General features: G+C 40.6%; 1 protein-coding gene across 7 annotated transcripts in view; it reads left to right on the forward strand.

Annotated features, from left to right (window-relative positions):
• LOC147026480 (piwi-like protein 2) overlaps window positions 1-7,500 on the forward strand; it is a 241,084-nt gene that overhangs the window by 58,387 nt on the left and 175,197 nt on the right. The window lies entirely within an intron of this gene.

Raw genomic sequence — 7,500 nt, forward strand, 5'->3', positions numbered from 1 at the left:
TTTAATACAGACAAGGGGAAAACACAATTAAAGAAAATCCTCCCTTTATTCTGGCACTTAGCTTTGTCCAGAGGTGGTCTTTATTGAACTTTGGGATCGAGGCGCTTCATCCTGCGCGGGAAGACGCGCCCCAAAATGGCGCCGAGTCGCTCGATGCGGGGAATGTGTGTGAGGTAATTTGTGTGGCAGTATTCAACGCCAGAGCTCACCATCCACCGTGTGGCTTCTTCGTCGATCACATTTACTGATGCTGCTGCTCTCTGCAGAATGGTGCCGCTCCCTTCGGTGGTATACACGAGGCTTTGAGGTCGGTCTCTCACGACCAGCCAAGAGTCAATGGCCACAGGGGGAAGACTCCCTCGCAGCTCCTATGTTGGGCAACGAGTGCCCCAGAAGCAGCGGGGGAAAGAGTGGCACTTGCATATGTGGAAGAATTGTGTCGCTCAGCCGGTGGGTCACCCAGATAGCTCAGATAGCTCAGATGGCTGAGCACTGGTCCGGTTTGCCAGAGGAATTGGGTTCGATTCCCAGTCTGGGCCCATAATTTTTCCACATATATCTTCTATATATTACTAAAACTCATCTTGTATGTATTTATGTTCCCGAAATACAGCCAAAACGGTACACGACAGCACAAAAATTTTAGGGCCACCTTACCACCATTCGCCTGCGGTGTGCAGTATGAAGTTTCGTTCAAATCTGGCAACGAAACAAATTATAAAAAAATCAATTCTCGATTCAGTCAAGTACTCTTTGGGAGTATTTGATCAATGCAAACAATCTCAGCAGTATAGTTTGCTGGAGCTATCTTTTTTTTTTTTTCCTTGAAATGATTTTTTCATCAACGGGTTCACGGGTTGTCTAGTTGTATATCTATATATGTATATATGTATATATATGTATATATATATATATATATATATATATATATATATATATATATATATATATATATATATAGATACACACATTCACTGTATATCACTATAGTATCTCAAAAAGTTATGGACGAGATGTGACAAAACAAGGTGGATGAGTTGGTTCGATGACAAGAACAAGCGGATTAGATTTTGGTTCAAATCCAGCCCATCAGTGGGATGTTAAATGTAAATTGTTCCACCTGGCAAAAGGATGCGCTCTCCATAGTGCCGTTTTACTTTGTGCTGTTTTTCCAAGTGTCGCTCTATGAGTGGTTTTCATGTGTTTGTTTATCTGTCCACTCACCTTTAATCGCCCACAGGTCACAATTTTCAACTGATATTAACAAAATCTCACCAAATGGTGGAATTGGTGGTCTGACAGAATCCTATTTATTTTTGAGGTCAAAAAGGTCCAAAACTCATCATTGGCCAAATGTCAACAAGTCTTTTTGTTTTATTTTTTAATTTCTAAAATCCTGAATTTTCATTCAATTCAATTGACTTGAGTTATGACAAAATTAAATGGATTTGAGTTTGTTAGGTGATGAGAACAAACCAATTCGATTTTGGTTCAGATCCAATTTATCAATGGGATCCAAAACATAAACTATTCAGCCTGGCAGAGGTAAGCGCTTTTCCGAGTGCCGTTCTACTTCGTTCCGTTTTGCCAAATGTCACTCTGAGTGGTTTTTCATTTTTAATATGCCCGTTACCAATACTGATCTCGCATGAAAACAAAATCACTTTTAATTAAAGTTGAAGTTGGAAGTAAATCACCGTTCTCATTTATTGGTGTGGGGGTGGGAGGGTGGGGGGGAGCTCCGTGTAGGAATTCTTTGAAAAATTACTGTCAATGATGTTTACATCATATAGGAATACTTATTGGACCATTGTGTATTTTTGTAACCTGCTTAAAAACATATCTATATTACTTTTTTGAAATCGATATACCTGTGTGGTGGAGAAGAACTCAATTTCCGCAAGTTGGATCAGCATACAAAAAGAGAATGTTTAATTCCGTGTATACGGAGGAAGAACATTCAATGATTCACTGAAACAGAAGCCCGGAGCAATTCCTCTTGTACACAATTTGACATTCCAAAGAATGTGAGGTTGAGACATTTTGGCAATTCAACTACGGGATGAGCTGATAAGCACTGGGCCAAAGAACTCGACTGCAATGCGTGGCCACTTTCGGTGGGAGGGAGAATGACACAATCATCGCAAAAGTTTGCAGTGTTTAACAACCAGGTCACTCTGTTTCTATGCCACGAGCAAGACCTTTTTTCATAGTAAGATATTCCTTTTAGCAATATGTAGGTCAAAAGACTCTCGGGAAAAGGGAAACATTACTGACAACCAATTCGACTACAGTACAAAAATTAAATTTATATAGTACCAGCAACAATTCAGCAAGTGAATATAATTACTTTTTTCTTCCACACACCCCCCCTTTTTTCTGATCAGGAAAATTTGAATAACTATATTACACATGATCACTATACCCCATTCCTCGAGGAGAAAAGATATCCCTTACACAAGTTCAATCAATAATGGCAGCGAGCACTCATAGGAGAAGAATGCAGGACGGCGACCATTTCAATAGTGTCCCAGCCAGGTTCGTGAGTGTTTCCATTTAATTCATGGCCTGTTCATTAGCAGGTGTCACAAATCAAAGATGTGCTACCCGAGGTCAGAAGATAAGCGGGTTAGGGTGTAGATAGAGCAATGCCCAACGTTAAACACAGTCTAGGCGCTCTGAGTTACAGAGAAGGTAGATCTTGGCAGATACGAGCTTGGGCCCGAAACTGGGTTGAAGATGACACTCGGTTGAGGGAGACGAAAAGGACTCGAGATGTGACCCTGAGATCCAGCCCCAGCAGAGTTTGGGGCCTCGTCGCAGCAGTTCGTGCAATCAGGTTTGATTCACCAAGTGAGCTGCGCATGTTGGAGGCAGCCGTGATGGCTCCACCAGCCCCCGCCTGCACCATTGAACACACGTTGCAGATGATTCGCCGTATGGACATTCAGGGCCTTCGTTGTGCGTTGTGCGACCATGATAAGTTCACGATGTATCTACAGAGCAGCAATTTGTGAGTGTGGTCGGGGTCATTCCCACAGTCTTTGCCTTGCCGGGATTTGACTTGTCCAACCTTCTCTTCAGTGGGTTTTTTTTTTCTTCTTTTTTTTCTCTCTTTTTCTTTATTGAACATGCTCATCTTATCTCCTCAGGAAGGGGTAGTGTCATGATCACCCAAATCTGGGTTCTTCACATTGTCCAATCTTTAGGTGGAAGTTCCAAAGCGTCATTAGTCGAAATCGTAGACTGCATATTTCAACTGCTCTCAACACCCCGAAACAAACAAAATCAAGGTTAAGCATATAATGTACATTACATGTTGTATCAAAATTTTACCCTTTCCCTTTTTTTCACACTTAAATGATATGCTAAAATATATTGAAATCTCAGTTGTATGTATACTCAAAAACAATTATCTCATTTGCTATTTCCATGTGGAAAAGGCAGCAGTATTTTTCAGGGTTCCAATTTGCAATCAAGAATTCTCGAAAGGTCTCTTCAGTTTGTACCATTAAAGAGGAAAATTACTCCCTCTTTAAGCATGAGGCAATCGGTAAAGGTGCCTTTAGTAAGGGCAATGTTGACTCGACATCAATACCAAAGGAATCTGTTGCAGCACAATTGAAAAGTACTACGATACAAATGACATGTCCAACAAAAATCAACAATTTTGTCTACCATTCTCCAAAGATCCCTTCAAGTCAAGAAAAATATTCCATCATCTGTATAATAATTATGAAAGCTAGCTTCTTCTTCAAAGTATTTTAATTTATCTGAGCTATAAGTACTACACTCAAACCCAACAAGAGGACAGGCTTCCCCCTTTTGGAGCAAGTACCAAATCCAAAGCAATTCGATTTTGCACAGGGGGCATTCCATGTCAAGTGTACACACCCTCCCGACACTAATACCTCATTTTCTCCCCATATGTTGGTAATTTATTCATTTGGGTGAAAAAACTCAAAATACCAACTTTTAGACCTGTGGGCCCATTTTAGGGGCCCCCCTAATTTGGGCGCCCCCGGCTGCCCCACAATCTTCCAGAGGCCATATCACAGGTTGTAGTGGTCCTATTTGGCTGATCTTGGTATCAAAATGCTCGTAAAAACAAGATCATTCGAATCGCGTAAAGTAAAATCACTCAAACAGTAATTCAAAAAGTTATAGTTTGAGGCACCCTTTGACCTTTGGCTCCCCAGCCAAACCGATGGTCCCGATTTTTTTCGTGTGAGAATACCCCTTCATATACTCCAACACCTTAGCATAAATGAAAATGGGATCTCAATGGGTTCAAGTGTGATGATTTTATTGTTCGGGGACTCGGGTGCTGGACACACAATACGCCACAATACATCGCACAATATTTGAACACAAGATTTCCAATACACTATATCAGTATATTGTACATAAATTTTCCACATGCACCTGCTGGAACTGGAAGCGATACTCGTATGAGTAAGAGTTTTTCCTCGCATATTATAGTCAATATTTTTGCCAACAAATGTTTTATTTGACAGCTGTGTTTCTTTTTTACTGATTGTGTAGGTTCTACCTGTAGCAGTTTTTAGTTCCACAGAAAGAAGTATATCAGAAATGTCTAAAATGCAGTGATCTTCAATGTCAGGAAAAAGAAACTATTTGTGGACCCGTTTGGATGAAGAAAATTCACTTTCACTTCATGAGTGTCCTGAAAGGCTTCCATGATGCAGGCAAGCCACCATTTTCCATCATAGTGCACTGTGACATAACCTGAGAGTTTCCCGTGAAAAGTGGGTGTAGATTTTGAAATGGCTGACTCGATACGGTGTTCCTCGCTAAGGCTGAATTCGCGTACTTTAAGAGCAGTTTCAGAAATAGGGATGAAAGCATGAAGTTTTTGAGTTCCAGCTATGGTTTTGGCCGTTTTTAACCTTTCTTCCAGATGTCGTTCTTCCTCGTCATACGCCTCTTGGATCCCGTAACCGAACTTCATTTCATTCAAACCATTTTCAGAAAAGGCGGAAAGATCTTTTTGAGAAATAATTTGAGTCATAAGGTCTACGCAGGCTCTCACGTGTTGCTTCTCGTTTGACTGTACCTCCCACACCATCTGAAGGGCCCTTGCCATGACTTGTGGCAAAAAAATGCCATTCTGCGTCAATACCATACTCTGATTTGTGACGACATAGGTTTATGAAGGCTTTGCAATTCTTATATTGGCCAGCGCAACCGTCTGAGAAATAGTAAAGTTTCTTTACATTTCCAAAGCTAGATGTCAAGTGTTCAATGAGCATTCTTTGGTAGAGGTGGACTGAGATAACGTCGTGAGTATTGCATTCTGAGATAATCGTGGTTTAATTTGCCATCTTCCGATTTGAAATAGTAAACCCAGGGGTGAATTGTCGCTTGAGAGCAGTTCCAATGGAATCCTTGGGCCGCATCCTGTACGACAAACGAATAGTTCTCTGAGAAGTCTCCAATAATGATATTCTCCTTCACCGATTTCATCTTTCTTATTATTCAGAAACTGAGATTGGGCTTTGGCAATGAAGCCGTGTCTCACTAATTTCACCGTGCGTTCACAGAATTGATTAATGAATTCTTCCAAAGGCAGGACCATGGAGCTCAGTTCAGATCTGTCGGTGGATGTCCACCGTTTAAACTGAATTTCATCAATATCCTCTAGTAAGTCTAGTTCATAAGCACTCAGTAGCTTGGTTTTGAAGTCTTCAATTGATGGGCAACTTTCACAAGTTCTGAAATAACATGCCGGTTGTGCTGGCTTACAAACTATGCGTGCTATCACGTGATAATAGCTAGGAAGTTAGGCTATCTGTGGCATTTTGGAACCAAACATCATGAGTTTCACATTTTGATGTATCATACATACACATACACTGTGTGTACTGCCTGAACCGGCCAGGTCACACTCCGAGGGACGGAGCATGGCGAACTTCGCGAATCCAACTTTCAAGCCAGGGTTCTTCTCTTTGAATTTCTGAAACAGTTCCTTGAGGTTGTTTCGTACCAGGTGCTTTTGAATTTTGTCTTTTCCATATTCATTCCTGACCACCACACAGTCCTTTTTCCCAACATTATTCGGCTGACTTCATCACTTCGGTAAAATTTGGTTATGGTGGATTTCACTTCGTCAGGCAATATTTTACCCTGTTTGGGATTTGGAGATGATAGCATACCATTTTCTTTCTCTAAATTTTTGGCTTCCACTGCCATTCTTTGGGAGCAACTAAATTCACTCATCATCCTGCTGATGCTCATATTCCTAGCAAATATTGTCAGTATACGTATTTGCTCTGAACAGCTCGAAACAACTTATTTTTCTTTCAGGCTTTTGATATTGTTTTTTTTTTTGAAATGTCATCACATTTTGACGCTGTATTTTGTGTTTTCTCCACAGTGCTTGGTCCAGCAACTAGTTCTAATTTCTTTCGCACAGAATCTTCCACTTTACTTCGCTTTTCAGGAACGTACCATGGGTTCCTTTCCACCTTTCGTTTGTCGAATGGGCTTTCGCCTATCATCGATAACGACTGGTTTAATAGGTCAACTTCTGCTTCTCGCTCAAAAACCTCCTCGTCCTCATCTGTCGAAATAGATTCCGCAATGCCTTCGATAGTACCTTCTGATGATAATTTTGAACGAAGATGATTCTTCAATACGCTCTGGTTACAACTGAGTTTTTTTTTTCTGCACGAAGTACAAAGTCTGTCATCTTTTTTCACCTTTGAAGAAAATTTCATCAACATATCATTTGACACATTGTGAAGATCTTTTCGTTGTTTCGTTTTATGGCAGCTGAACGGATCGCAACAGTATTTTCGGAACTCCTTTCGATCTTCAGTCGCCATGCTGACTTCAAAATCTGCAAAAACTGAGATTAGCCCATTTATAACTTAATTCGATGATGGTTATACAAAAAATGTACACGTAAAAATCAATAGGCAGAATATTTTTTTGCAAATGATGCTATCTATATATATATATATATATATATATATATATATATATATATATATATATATATATATTATGATTGTCAATTTCAGACATAAAGTCCCCTGCCAGCTGGGTGACGTCATTGGAACGATGACGGCAAACGTCGCCCAATGTCGAATCAAGAATTGGTGATATGTGGACCCCGAACAATAAAACCATCATCACACTTGAACCCATTGAGATCCCATTTTCATTTATGCTGAGGTGTTGGAGTATATGAAGGGGTATTCTCACACGAAAAAAATCTGGATCATCGGTTTGGCTGGGGGTCAGGGGTCCAAGGTGAAAGGGCACCCCAAACTATAACTTTTTGAATAACTGTTTCGAGTGATTTTACTTTACGCGATTCGAAAGATCTCGCTTTTATGAGCATTTTGATACCAAGATCATCCAAATCGGACCACTACAACCTGTGATATGGCCACTGAAAGATTGTGGGTCAACTGGGGGCACCCAAATTTGAGGGGGTGGCCCTAAAATGGGCCCCGATGGGCTCCCGGGTCT

This window comes from Eptatretus burgeri, chromosome 5 (genome assembly GCF_056783735.1).
Source record: "Eptatretus burgeri isolate ZD-2024b chromosome 5, Ebu_testis_v1, whole genome shotgun sequence".
Lineage (NCBI taxonomy): Eukaryota > Metazoa > Chordata > Myxini > Myxiniformes > Myxinidae > Eptatretus > Eptatretus burgeri.